The sequence below is a fragment of the Polyergus mexicanus genome, unplaced genomic scaffold (genome assembly GCF_030449975.1).
Source record: "Polyergus mexicanus isolate NDT 795.1 unplaced genomic scaffold, iyPolMexi1.0 SCAF_14, whole genome shotgun sequence".
Lineage (NCBI taxonomy): Eukaryota > Metazoa > Arthropoda > Insecta > Hymenoptera > Formicidae > Polyergus > Polyergus mexicanus.
This window is the reverse complement of record NW_027223334.1, coordinates 4727005-4738868: the sequence shown is the minus strand read 5'-3', so window position 1 is coordinate 4738868 and position 11864 is coordinate 4727005.

Sequence of the window (11864 nt, the reverse complement as noted above, 5' to 3'; positions counted from 1 at the left end):
ACCCTATGTGCCGAAAAGCGGTTCTGCTACTTTCCGTGATGTTGCACAAGAATTTTCGTCAAATCTCACTTACTGATACGTAACTAAGACGTTTGGAACGATCAAAACTTGCGTACATAGCGTTTTCAGCCTTGTGTGCCGAAAAGCGGTTCTGATCAATTTCCTTGATGTTGCACAAGAATTTTCGTCAAATCTCACTTACTGGCACGTAACTAAGACGTTTCCGACGATCAAAACTTGCGTACATAGCGATCTTAGCCCTGTGTGCCGAAAAGCGGTCCTGTTCAATTTCCTTGATGATGCACAATAATTTTCGTCAAACCTCACTTACTGACACGTAACTAAGACGTTCCGGACGATCAAAACTTGCGTACATAGCTATCTTAGCCCTGTGTGCCGAAAAGCGGTGCTGCTTAATCTTTTCGATGTTGCACAAGAATTTTCGTCAAACCGCAATTACTGACACGTAACTAAGACGTTTTGAACGATCAAAACTTGCGTACATATCGTTTTTAGCCCTATGTGCCGAAAAGCGGTTCTGCTACTTTCCGTGATGTTGCACAAGAATTTTCGTCAAATCTCACTTACTGAAACGTAACTAAGACGTTTGGAACGATCAAAACTTGCGTACATAGCGTTTTTAACCCTATGTGCCGAAAAGCGGTTCTGCTACTTTCCGTGATGTTGCACAAGAATTTTCGTCAAATCTCACTTACTGATACGTAACTAAGACGTTCCGGACGATCAAAACTAACGTACATAGCGTTTTTAGCCTTGTGTGCCGAAAAGCGGTTCTGCTACTTTCCGTGATGTTGCACAAGAATTTTCGTCAAATCTCACTTACTGATACGTAACTAAGACGTTTGGAACGATCAAAACTTGCGTACATAGCGTTTTTAGCCCTATGTGCCGAAAAGCGGTTTTGCTACTATCCGTGATGTTGCACAAGAATTTTCGTCAAATCTCACTTACTGATACGTAACTAAGACGTTTCGAACGATCAAAACTTGCGTACATAGCGTTTTCAGCCTTGTGTGCCGAAAAGCGGTTCTGATCCATTTCCTTGACGTTGCACAAGAATTTTCATCAAATCTCACTTACTGGCACGTAACTAAGACGTTTGGAACGATCAAAACTTGCGTACATAGCGTTTTCAGCCTTGTGTGCCGAAAAGCGGTTCTGATCAATTTCCTTGATGTTGCACAAGAATTTTCGTCAAATCTCACTTACTGGCACGTAACTAAGACGTTTCCGACGATCAAAACTTGCGTACATAGCGATCTTAGCCCTGTGTGCCGAAAAGCGGTCCTGTTCAATTTCCTTGATGATGCACAATAATTTTCGTCAAACCTCACTTACTGACACGTAACTAAGACGTTCCGGACGATCAAAACTTGCGTACATAGCTATCTTAGCCCTGTGTGCCGAAAAGCGGTGCTGCTTAATCTTTTCGATGTTGCACAAGAATTTTCGTCAAACCGCAATTACTGACACGTAACTAAGACGTTTTGAACGATCAAAACTTGCGTACATATCGTTTTTAGCCCTATGTGCCGAAAAGCGGTTCTGCTACTTTCCGTGATGTTGCACAAGAATTTTCGTCAAATCTCACTTACTGAAACGTAACTAAGACGTTTGGAACGATCAAAACTTGCGTACATAGCGTTTTTAACCCTATGTGCCGAAAAGCGGTTCTGCTACTTTCCGTGATGTTGCACAAGAATTTTCGTCAAATCTCACTTACTGATACGTAATTAAGACGTTTCGAACGATCAAAACTTGCGTACATAGCGATCTTAATGCAGTGTGCCGAAAAGCGGTTCTGCTACTTTCCGTGATATTGCACAAGAATTTTCGTCAAATCTCACTTACTGATACGTAACTAAGACGTTCCGGACGATCAAAACTAGCGTACATAGCGTTTTTATCTTTGTGAGCCGAAAAGCGATTCTGCTCAATTTCCTTGATGTTGCACAAGAATTTTCGTCAAATCGCACTTACTGACACATAACTAAGACGTTCCGGACGATCAAAACTAGCGTACATAGCGTTTTTAGCTTTGTGTGCCGAAAAGCGATTCTGCACAATTTCCTTGATGTTGCACAAGAATTTTTGTCAAATCGCACTTACTGATACGTAACTAAGACGTTCCGGACGATCAAAACTTGCGTACATAGCTATCTTAGCCCTGTGTGCCGAAAAGCGGTTCTGCTCAATTTCCTTGATGATGCACAAGAATTTTCGTCAAATAGCACTTACTGACACGTAACAAAGACGTTCCGGACGATCAAAACTTGCTTACATAGCGTTTTTAGCCCTGTGTGACGAAAAGCGGTTCTGCTCACATTCCGTGATGGTGCACAAGAATTTTCGTCAAATCTCACTTACTGATACGTAACTAAGACGTTCCGGACGATCAAAACTAGCGTACATAGCGTTTTTAGCCTTGTGTGCCGAAAAGCGGTTCTGCTACTTTCCGTGATGTTGCACAAAAATTTTCGTCAAATCTCACTTACTGACACGTAACTAAGACGTTCCGGACGATCAAAACTTGCGTACATAGCGATCTTAATGCAGTGTGCCGAAAAGCGGATCTGCTCAATTTCAATGATGTTGCACAAAAATTTTCGACAAATCTCACTTACTGACACGTAACTAAGACGTTCCGGACGATCAAAACTTGCGTACGTAGCGTTTTTAGCCCTGTGTGCCAAAAAGCGGTTCTGCTACTTTCCGTGATGTTGCACAAAAATTTTCGTCAAATCTCACTTACTGATACGTAACTAAGACGTTCCGGACGATCAAAACTTGCGTACATAGCGATCTTAATGCAGTGTGCCGAAAAGCGGTTCTGTTCAATTTCCTTGATGTTGCACAATAATTTTCGTCAAACCTCACTTACTGACACGTAACTAAGACGTTCCGGACGATCAAAACTTGCGTACATAGCGTTTTTAGCCCTGTGTGCCGAAAAGCGGTTCTGCTACTTTCCGTGATATTGCACAAGAATTTTCGTCAAATCTCTCTTACTGATACGTAACTAAGACGTTTTGAACGATCAAAACTTGCGTACATAGCGTTTTTAGCCCTATGTGCCGAAAAGCGGTTCTGCTACTTTCCGTGATGTTGCACAAGAATTTTCGTCAAATCTCACTTACTGATACGTAACTAAGACGTTCCGGACGATCAAAACTTGCGTACATAGCGTTTTCAGCCTTGTGTGCCGAAAAGCGATTCTGCTCAATTTCCTTGATGTTGCACAAGAATTTTCGTCAAATCTCACTTACTGACATGTAACTAAGACGTTTCGAACGATCAAAACTTGCGTACATAGCGATCTTAAAGCAGTGTGCCGAAAAGCGGTTCTGTTCAATTTCCTTGATGTTGCACAATAATTTTCGTCAATCCTCACTTACTGACACGTAACTAAGACGTTCCAGACGATCAAAACTTGCGTACATAGCGATCTTAGACCTGTGTGCCGAAAAGCGATTCTGCTCAATTTCCTTGATGTTGCACAAGAATTTTCGTCAAATCTCACTTAGTGACACTTAACTGGCACTTTCCGCACGAACCAAACAAGCGTACATAGCGTTTTTAGCCTTGTGTGCCGAAAAGCGGATCTGCTCAATTTCAATGATGTTGCACAAGAATTTTCGACAAATATCACTTACTGACACGTAACTAAGTCGTTTCGAACCATAAAAACTTGCGTACATAGCGTTTTTAGGCGTGTGTGCCGAAAAGCGGTTCTGCTACTTTCCGTGATATTGCACAAGAATTTTCGTCAAATCTCACTTACTGATACGTAACTAAGACGTTCCGGACGATCAAAACTAGCGTACATAGCGTTTTTAGCCTTGTGTGCCGAAAAGCGGATCTGCACTATTTCAATGATGTTGCACAAGAATTTTCGACAAATCTCACTTACTGACACGTAACTAAGACGTTTTGAACGATCAAAACTTGCGTACATATCGTTTTTAGCCCTATGTGCCGAAAAGCGGTTCTGCTACTTTCCGTGATGTTGCACAAGAATCTTCGTCAAATCTCACTTACTGATACGTAACTAAGACGTTTGGAACGATCAAAACTTGCGTACATAGCGTTTTTAACCCTATGTGCCGAAAAGCGGTTCTGCTACTTTCCGTGATGTTGCACAAGAATTTTCGTCAAATCTCACTTACTGATACGTAACTAAGACGTTTGGAACGATCAAAACTTGCGTACATAGCGTTTTCAGCCTTGTGTGCCGAAAAGCGGTTCTGATCAATTTCCTTGATGTTGCACAAGAATTTTCGTCAAATCTCACTTACTGGCACGTAACTAAGACGTTTCCGACGATCAAAACTTGCGTACATAGCGATCTTAGCCCTGTGTGCCGAAAAGCGGTCCTGTTCAATTTCCTTGATGATGCACAATAATTTTCGTCAAACCTCACTTACTGACACGTAACTAAGACGTTCCGGACGATCAAAACTTGCGTACATAGCTATCTTAGCCCTGTGTGCCGAAAAGCGGTGCTGCTTAATCTTTTCGATGTTGCACAAGAATTTTCGTCAAACCGCAATTACTGACACGTAACTAAGACGTTTTGAACGATCAAAACTTGCGTACATATCGTTTTTAGCCCTATGTGCCGAAAAGCGGTTCTGCTACTTTCCGTGATGTTGCACAAGAATTTTCGTCAAATCTCACTTACTGAAACGTAACTAAGACGTTTGGAACGATCAAAACTTGCGTACATAGCGTTTTTAACCCTATGTGCCGAAAAGCGGTTCTGCTACTTTCCGTGATGTTGCACAAGAATTTTCGTCAAATCTCACTTACTGATACGTAATTAAGACGTTTCGAACGATCAAAACTTGCGTACATAGCGATCTTAATGCAGTGTGCCGAAAAGCGGATCTGCTCAATTTCAATGATGTTGCACAAAAATTTTCGACAAATCTCACTTACTGACACGTAACTAAGACGTTCCGGACGATCAAAACTTGCGTACGTAGCGTTTTTAGCCCTGTGTGCCAAAAAGCGGTTCTGCTACTTTCCGTGATGTTGCACAAAAATTTTCGTCAAATCTCACTTACTGATACGTAACTAAGACGTTCCGGACGATCAAAACTTGCGTACATAGCGATCTTAATGCAGTGTGCCGAAAAGCGGTTCTGTTCAATTTCGTTGATGTTGCACAATAATTTTCGTCAAACCTCACTTACTGACACGTAACTAAGACGTTCCGGACGATCAAAACTTGCGTACATAGCGTTTTTAGCCCTGTGTGCCGAAAAGCGGTTCTGCTACTTTCCGTGATATTGCACAAGAATTTTCGTCAAATCTCTCTTACTGATACGTAACTAAGACGTTTTGAACGATCAAAACTTGCGTACATAGCGTTTTTAGCCCTATGTGCCGAAAAGCGGTTCTGCTACTTTCCGTGATGTTGCACAAGAATTTTCGTCAAATCTCACTTACTGATACGTAACTAAGACGTTCCGGACGATCAAAACTTGCGTACATAGCGTTTTCAGCCTTGTGTGCCGAAAAGCGATTCTGCACAATTTCCTTGATGTTGCACAAGAATTTTCGTCAAATCTCACTTACTGACATGTAACTAAGACGTTTCGAACGATCAAAACTTGCGTACATAGCGATCTTAAAGCAGTGTGCCGAAAAGCGGTTCTGTTCAATTTCCTTGATGTTGCACAATAATTTTCGTCAATCCTCACTTACTGACACGTAACTAAGACGTTCCAGACGATCAAAACTTGCGTACATAGCGATCTTAGACCTGTGTGCCGAAAAGCGATTCTGCTCAATTTCCTTGATGTTGCACAAGAATTTTCGTCAAATCTCACTTAGTGACACTTAACTGGCACTTTCCGCACGAACCAAACAAGCGTACATAGCGTTTTTAGCCTTGTGTGCCGAAAAGCGGATCTGCTCAATTTCAATGATGTTGCACAAGAATTTTCGACAAATATCACTTACTGACACGTAACTAAGTCGTTTCGAACCATAAAAACTTGCGTACATAGCGTTTTTAGGCGTGTGTGCCGAAAAGCGGTTCTGCTACTTTCCGTGATATTGCACAAGAATTTTCGTCAAATCTCACTTACTGATACGTAACTAAGACGTTCCGGACGATCAAAACTAGCGTACATAGCGTTTTTAGCCTTGTGTGCCGAAAAGCGGATCTGCACTATTTCAATGATGTTGCACAAGAATTTTCGACAAATCTCACTTACTGACACGTAACTAAGACGTTTTGAACGATCAAAACTTGCGTACATATCGTTTTTAGCCCTATGTGCCGAAAAGCGGTTCTGCTACTTTCCGTGATGTTGCACAAGAATCTTCGTCAAATCTCACTTACTGATACGTAACTAAGACGTTTGGAACGATCAAAACTTGCGTACATAGCGTTTTTAACCCTATGTGCCGAAAAGCGGTTCTGCTACTTTCCGTGATGTTGCACAAGAATTTTCGTCAAATCTCACTTACTGATACGTAACTAAGACGTTTGGAACGATCAAAACTTGCGTACATAGCGTTTTCAGCCTTGTGTGCCGAAAAGCGGTTCTGATCAATTTCCTTGATGTTGCACAAGAATTTTCGTCAAATCTCACTTACTGGCACGTAACTAAGACGTTTCCGACGATCAAAACTTGCGTACATAGCGATCTTAGCCCTGTGTGCCGAAAAGCGGTCCTGTTCAATTTCCTTGATGATGCACAATAATTTTCGTCAAACCTCACTTACTGACACGTAACTAAGACGTTCCGGACGATCAAAACTTGCGTACATAGCTATCTTAGCCCTGTGTGCCGAAAAGCGGTGCTGCTTAATCTTTTTGATGTTGCACAAGAATTTTCGTCAAACCGCAATTACTGACACGTAACTAAGACGTTTTGAACGATCAAAACTTGCGTACATATCGTTTTTAGCCCTATGTGCCGAAAAGCGGTTCTGCTACTTTCCGTGATGTTGCACAAGAATTTTCGTCAAATCTCACTTACTGAAACGTAACTAAGACGTTTGGAACGATCAAAACTTGCGTACATAGCGTTTTTAACCCTATGTGCCGAAAAGCGGTTCTGCTACTTTCCGTGATGTTGCACAAGAATTTTCGTCAAATCTCACTTACTGATACGTAATTAAGACGTTTCGAACGATCAAAACTTGCGTACATAGCGATCTTAATGCAGTGTGCCGAAAAGCGGTTCTGCTACTTTCCGTGATATTGCACAAGAATTTTCGTCAAATCTCACTTACTGATACGTAACTAAGACGTTCCGGACGATCAAAACTAGCGTACATAGCGTTTTTATCTTTGTGAGCCGAAAAGCGATTCTGCTCAATTTCCTTGATGTTGCACAAGAATTTTCGTCAAATCGCACTTACTGACACATAACTAAGACGTTCCGGACGATCAAAACTAGCGTACATAGCGTTTTTAGCTTTGTGTGCCGAAAAGCGATTCTGCACAATTTCCTTGATGTTGCACAAGAATTTTTGTCAAATCGCACTTACTGATACGTAACTAAGACGTTCCGGACGATCAAAACTTGCGTACATAGCTATCTTAGCCCTGTGTGCCGAAAAGCGGTTCTGCTCAATTTCCTTGATGATGCACAAGAATTTTCGTCAAATAGCACTTACTGACACGTAACAAAGACGTTCCGGACGATCAAAACTTGCTTACATAGCGTTTTTAGCCCTGTGTGACGAAAAGCGGTTCTGCTCACATTCCGTGATGGTGCACAAGAATTTTCGTCAAATCTCACTTACTGATACGTAACTAAGACGTTCCGGACGATCAAAACTAGCGTACATAGCGTTTTTAGCCTTGTGTGCCGAAAAGCGGTTCTGCTACTTTCCGTGATGTTGCACAAAAATTTTCGTCAAATCTCACTTACTGACACGTAACTAAGACGTTCCGGACGATCAAAACTTGCGTACATAGCGATCTTAATGCAGTGTGCCGAAAAGCGGATCTGCTCAATTTCAATGATGTTGCACAAAAATTTTCGACAAATCTCACTTACTGACACGTAACTAAGACGTTCCGGACGATCAAAACTTGCGTACGTAGCGTTTTTAGCCCTGTGTGCCAAAAAGCGGTTCTGCTACTTTCCGTGATGTTGCACAAAAATTTTCGTCAAATCTCACTTACTGATACGTAACTAAGACGTTCCGGACGATCAAAACTTGCGTACATAGCGATCTTAATGCAGTGTGCCGAAAAGCGGTTCTGTTCAATTTCCTTGATGTTGCACAATAATTTTCGTCAAACCTCACTTACTGACACGTAACTAAGACGTTCCGGACGATCAAAACTTGCGTACATAGCGTTTTTAGCCCTGTGTGCCGAAAAGCGGTTCTGCTACTTTCCGTGATATTGCACAAGAATTTTCGTCAAATCTCTCTTACTGATACGTAACTAAGACGTTTTGAACGATCAAAACTTGCGTACATAGCGTTTTTAGCCCTATGTGCCGAAAAGCGGTTCTGCTATTTTCCGTGATGTTGCACAAGAATTTTCGTCAAATCTCACTTACTGATACGTAACTAAGACGTTCCGGACGATCAAAACTTGCGTACATAGCGTTTTCAGCCTTGTGTGCCGAAAAGCGATTCTGCTCAATTTCCTTGATGTTGCACAAGAATTTTCGTCAAATCTCACTTACTGACATGTAACTAAGACGTTTCGAACGATCAAAACTTGCGTACATAGCGATCTTAAAGCAGTGTGCCGAAAAGCGGTTCTGTTCAATTTCCTTGATGTTGCACAATAATTTTCGTCAATCCTCACTTACTGACACGTAACTAAGACGTTCCAGACGATCAAAACTTGCGTACATAGCGATCTTAGACCTGTGTGCCGAAAAGCGATTCTGCTCAATTTCCTTGATGTTGCACAAGAATTTTCGTCAAATCTCACTTAGTGACACTTAACTGGCACTTTCCGCACGAACCAAACAAGCGTACATAGCGTTTTTAGCCTTGTGTGCCGAAAAGCGGATCTGCTCAATTTCAATGATGTTGCACAAGAATTTTCGACAAATATCACTTACTGACACGTAACTAAGTCGTTTCGAACCATAAAAACTTGCGTACATAGCGTTTTTAGGCGTGTGTGCCGAAAAGCGGTTCTGCTACTTTCCGTGATATTGCACAAGAATTATCGTCAAATCTCACTTACTGATACGTAACTAAGACGTTCCGGACGATCAAAACTAGCGTACATAGCGTTTTTAGCCTTGTGTGCCGAAAAGCGGATCTGCACTATTTCAATGATGTTGCACAAGAATTTTCGACAAATCTCACTTACTGACACGTAACTAAGACGTTTCGGACGATCAAAACTTGCGTACATAGCTATCTTAGCCCTGTGTGCCGAAAAGCGGTGCTGCTTAATCTTTTCGATGTTGCACAAGAATTTTCGTCAAACCGCACTTACTGACACGTAACTAAGACGTTTTGAACGATCAAAACTTGCGTACATATCGTTTTTAGCCCTATGTGCCGAAAAGCGGTTCTGCTACTTTCCGTGATGTTGCACAAGAATTTTCGTCAAATCTCACTTACTGATACGTAACTAAGACGTTTGGAACGATCAAAACTTGCGTACATAGCGTTTTTAACCCTATGTGCCGAAAAGCGGTTCTGCTACTTTCCGTGATGTTGCACAAGAATTTTCGTCAAATCTCACTTACTGATACGTAACTAAGACGTTTCGAACGATCAAAACTTGCGTACATAGCGATCTTAATGCAGTGTGCCGAAAAGCGGTTCTGCTACTTTCCGTGATATTGCACAAGAATTTTCGTCAAATCTCACTTACTGATACGTAACTAAGACGTTCCGGACGATCAAAACTAACGTACATAGCGTTTTTAGCCTTGTGTGCCGAAAAGCGGTTCTGCTACTTTCCGTGACGTTGCACAAGAATTTTCGTCAAATCTCACTTACTGATACGTAACTAAGACGTTTGGAACGATCAAAACTTGCGTACATAGCGTTTTTAGCCCTATGTGCCGAAAAGCGGTTTTGCTACTATCCGTGATGTTGCACAAGAATTTTCGTCAAATCTCACTTACTGATACGTAACTAAGACGTTTCGAACGATCAAAACTTGCGTACATAGCGTTTTCAGCCTTGTGTGCCGAAAAGCGGTTCTGATCCATTTCCTTGACGTTGCACAAGAATTTTCATCAAATCTCACTTACTGGCACGTAACTAAGACGTTCCCGACGATCAAAACTTGCGTACATAGCGATCTTAGCCCTGTGTGCCGAAAAGCGGTTCTGCTCAATTTCCTTGATGATGCACAATAATTTTCGTCAAACCTCACTTACTGACACGTAACTAAGACGTTCCGGACGATCAAAACTTGCGTACATAGCGATCTTAGACCTGTGTGCCGAAAAGCGATTCTGCTCAATTTCCTTGATGTTGCTTAAGAATTTTCGTCAAATCTCACTTAGTGACACTTAACTGGCACTTTCCGTAAGAAAAAACATGCGTACATAGCGTTTTTAGCCCTGTGTGCCGAAAAGCGGTTCTGCTACTTTCCGTGACGTTGCACAAGAATTTTCGTCAAATCTCACTTACTGATACGTAACAAAGACGTTTCGAACAATCAAAACTTGCGTAAATAACGTTTTCAGCCTTGTGTGCCGAAAAGCGGATCTGCTCAATTTCAATGATGTTGCACAAGAATTTTCGACAAATCTCACTTACTGACACATAACTAAGACGTTTCGAACGATCAAAACTTGCGTACATAACGTTTTCAGCCTTGTGTGCCAAAAAGCGATTCTGTTCAATTTCCTTGATGTTGCACAAGAATTTTCGTCAAACCGCACTTACTGACTCGTAACTAAGACGTTTTGAACGATCAAAACTTGCGTACATATCGTTTTTAGCCCTATGTGCCGAAAAGCGGTTCTGCTACTTTCCGTGATGTTGAACAAGAATTTTCGTCAAATCTCACTTACTGATACGTAACTAAGACGTTTGGAACGATCAAAACTTGCGTACATAGCGTTTTTAACCCTATGTGCCGAAAAGCGGTTCTGCTACTTTCCGTGATGTTGCACAAGAATTTTCGTCAAATCTCACTTACTGATACGTAACTAAGACGTTTCGAACGATCAAAACTTGCGTACATAGCGATCTTAATGCAGTGTGCCGAAAAGCGGTTCTGCTACATTCCGTGATATTGCACAAGAATTTTCGTCAAATCTCACTTACTGATACGTAACTAAGACGTTCCGGACGATCAAAACTAACGTACATAGCGTTTTTAGCCTTGTGTGCCGAAAAGCGGTTCTGCTACTTTCCGTGATGTTGCACAAGAATTTTCGTCAAATCTCACTTACTGATACGTAACTAAGACGTTTCGAACGATCAAAACTTGCGTACATAGCGATCTTAATGCAGTGTGCCGAAAAGCGGTTCTGCTACTTTCCGTGATATTGCACAAGAATTATCGTCAAATCTCACTTACTGATACGTAACTAAGACGTTCCGGACGATCAAAACTAACGTACATAGCGTTTTTAGCCTTGTGTGCCGAAAAGCGGTTCTGCTACTTTCCGTGATGTTGCACAAGAATTTTCGTCAAATCTCACTTACTGATACGTAACTAAGAAGTTTGGAACGATCAAAACTTGCGTACATAGCGTTTTTAGCCCTATGTGCCGAAAAGCGGTTTTGCTACTATCCGTGATGTTGCACAATAATTTTCGTCAAATCTCACTTACTGATACGTAACTAAGACGTTTCGAACGATCAAAACTTGCGTACATAGCGTTTTCAGCCTTGTGTGCCGAAAAGTGGTTCTGATCCATTTCCTTGAC